Here is a 3,622-nt window from a genome sequence, read left to right on the forward strand (position 1 = left end):
CTTATCTTTCCATGATCCGTTTCCCTGACCTCTAACCCCCGGCCATCTCGCTCTATTTCCCACTCCCTAACCACCCCCCCCCCTCTCATTATACATGTACCTCTCCTCTCTGTAATCTGCTTACCCCATCTTGATCTTCACATTATCAGCAGTTCACCCAGGGTAACCACTTTGGGTTTATTTTGATTTATACATTCTACTTCTTCCCAAATTTTTACAAATGTAATGCATATCACAATATTCAAATAAAAGACACTCAGTACCAAACACTTATTTCTATTTTATGGTTTTTATTACATCAGTGAACACCTAGTTGAGTCAAGGGTTCTTTAGATGTGAAAAATAACATGAACGCTGAGCTAGCTCTTACTATTAATTGACTGAACATCCCTAAATCCAACTTATTTCATTTCAAAGAGCAATCTTTAAGCAAAAATGACCAATTCATTTGGAAAAAATGAAATAAATAGAAGTAATTTATTAGATAAATTTAATCTTATGTTTAAGATAAATACAGAATTGCACAAAATTTAATAAAAAAGGACCACTCTTCTCTGTTAATATGGTATAATCTTCATTCTTGAAGTTCATCAAAAGAGATCAAGTTTTACCCCCCCAAAATACTGGAATCATTACGAGCCAAACACTGTTGGCACCCAGGGTCAGCACCAAAGGTTTGAATTAAACATGATATGTCATACTCAGTTGGGGTTTTCATAAAGCTGTTCAAGCTATGATCGACTTAATGAACGACTGGTGATTCTTTCTTGTGGTAAATGAAACACACTAGATTTCCATTAGTGATGATTCAGTTCCTAAGAAAGGATCCAGATGGTTCGTAAAGCAGCCTTTAAATTAGAAACAGTTTGATGAAACACCCACCAAGGGCCCGTTTCATAAAGGAATTTCAACTATTGCAACTTTGCCATAATGGCAACTACCATGGAAACCTTGATTCTGATTGGCTGCTGAGCCCTGTTACCATGGTAGTTGTCATAATGGCAAAGTTAAAACAGTTGCAACTCTTTGTGAAACACCCACCTAGTATTTCAATATCATCAATGCCCATCTTGATCTAGGCAAACTGATTCCTCATCAGAATGCCCAATTTTAATATATGACCGAAATTGAATAAGCTCATTAAGATGTTACCAAAATCATATGCTTCTTTTGATAATCATCATAGGGTCTTTCACAAGAAAAATGCCAATTAAGAACTAAAGGATTAAAAAGCACTCCTATAACCTTCCTATTTTCCAATGGATCATGTGGCCATTATAAATAATTACAAACAGAGATCATACTAAATCCTTTTCTACTACTTTATCAAAAGGTATGTTTATCAAGGCTAATTCTTCAGCAAAGGAGCCTATAGAGGGGGTAGCCACATGATGTCACCATGGAGGATATAACAATGGGAAACATGTGCCCTATCCATAAGAGAAATGAGTGATCTTAGTAAAATGCACAGGTTTTTATTGTTGTCCTTCAAAATGGCTGCTCTATGAACCTCCTCAGAGGACAAAAGCAAATAATCATCCTTGGTGAAAATGATGAGACAATCTATTATTTCCATATTACTGAACAGAGATAAGGAAAGATGACATTTATCCATCTTGCCAAGGAAGTGATAGGTTGTCTCATTCACTGAAAATGCAATAAAAAAAAAAAATTAATGACACCTAAGCTAAAATCTTTGGCCAAATTAAAGAAAAATTAAGTTTGATTTCTGCTGGAGCATGTTGTTTTTTTGCAATGAGGGTATACAGTGATATATTCCTGTAGTTATTCTAGAGACCTCACAAAATCAGCTGCATGATCCTCTACTTAATATAACCCTAACCAGACCGGGCTGAGTCATACTTTTTGCTCTAATTCACTATAAAAAGCTCATACAATGCTAATTTTTAGTGTAAATATTCTTTATACCATTACTAACAATTACAAATAAAAAATTTCTGGTTTGAAAATGATTGTTTTATATATATTTCTTATGTATTTTTTGTTATTCAACCTTTCATTTTTGTTTTTTCGCCAAATATATAGTAGAACCTTTTTTACGCATAATTATACTAAAATCAATTAATTTCAGCTGATGAAAGTGAAATTATTCATAACTTTATGAATAAGGTGAGAAAAATCAATTTACATTGACTTTATACACAAAATTATGTTTTGGAGCAATTTTGGGTCTGACATGCACTTACATAATGTTGCGTAATTATCAAACCACATACCCGGGCCTCATAATTTTGGTCTTGAAAAATGCGTAAGACTTCAAAATAAAAGGTCAGCGAGCGGCGTAGTAAAAAACATCGTGCGAAGGAATGGTCACGGAAAATGTCGGGGGGGGGGGTTGATTCACCCCCCGCTGGATTAGGGTTAATGATTATCTCATTAAAGATGCGTGATGTCATACTCTTGAAGTGAGAGGAGGGGGTGACTCATTACACCCCCCCCTCCTGGAACTGAGCAATAAGTTCCTTGAATGAATTTTATTGCACTTTTGAAGACTTGATCTGATCATAAAGGTAAACATTTCATCATGATGAATAAAATAAATATATCGTCGGCCTTATGCCAAAAGGGCCTTAACCCGATTTTAGGGGTTCTAAATATTTTATAATAAATCTAACACATTTCATGTAAAACTTAATAACTTAACACGTTTATCGAAATTGGCTTCAAAAGCAAAAAAACGACCACAAACTTTTGATTATTAGAGAGGCCAAAACCTTTAAACGCCATTGTCTCGGAATGGCCAAAAGCAGTTAAGGCCCTTTTGGCATAAGGCCGACGATATATAATGCTAAATCTGTTAATGTAACATATTTCTTTTGATAACCCTATTTCATCAAATTTGTGCATTGGCTTATGAAAACCTGGCCCTAAGCTCTCCTTCATAAGACTTGTTGTTAATATCAAACTGCAAACTTTTGATAAATGCCATTTCATTGGTTGAGAGATCTTTGTTATAGAATTGTGAATCTTGTCTGAAGTTACACAACTGGGAGGTCATGAGTTCAAGGCCCAGCTATGTCAGACCACTAAAGATAAACCAAGTAGATGCAGTAAACACTGATTTCATGAGAAAGTCTGTGAAACCAAGGTTAATTGTCACTATATTATCGTGGATCTAGATCTGGAAGAATTACATAAAATCAACTTTGTGAAATTATGAAATCTTACAATGTAGATCATTAACACAGATAAGCACATGTGGGACAATGTATCATTGTTTGTAAAAACCTGACATTCTGCTTATATTCCATGCTTATTTGGCTAATTTCTCAGTAATTACACAATTTCTTCCACAATCCTTTGTCACATATTTTTGAATTATGCAAAATTACAATGTGGGGGGGGGGGGGTGGGGGATATTATTGGATTCCATACAAACTACTTTTGAAATCATTAACACAGCTGGCATTTATCTTAGGTTCATGTCAATCACTATGCGAAAATAGCAAAATGCAGCCACCCATATAAAGGAAGCACACAGATATGGATAGGGATCTAGATATAACAAGTATATCATAATAACAATCTTGACAAAAGAATAACAAAGATATTTTGTTACACCACAAAGTAAAAATTATATAGATTTCAAAAATTTGATAGA

This window comes from Lytechinus variegatus, chromosome 1, assembly GCF_018143015.1.
Source record: "Lytechinus variegatus isolate NC3 chromosome 1, Lvar_3.0, whole genome shotgun sequence".
NCBI classification, from domain to species: domain Eukaryota; kingdom Metazoa; phylum Echinodermata; class Echinoidea; order Temnopleuroida; family Toxopneustidae; genus Lytechinus; species Lytechinus variegatus.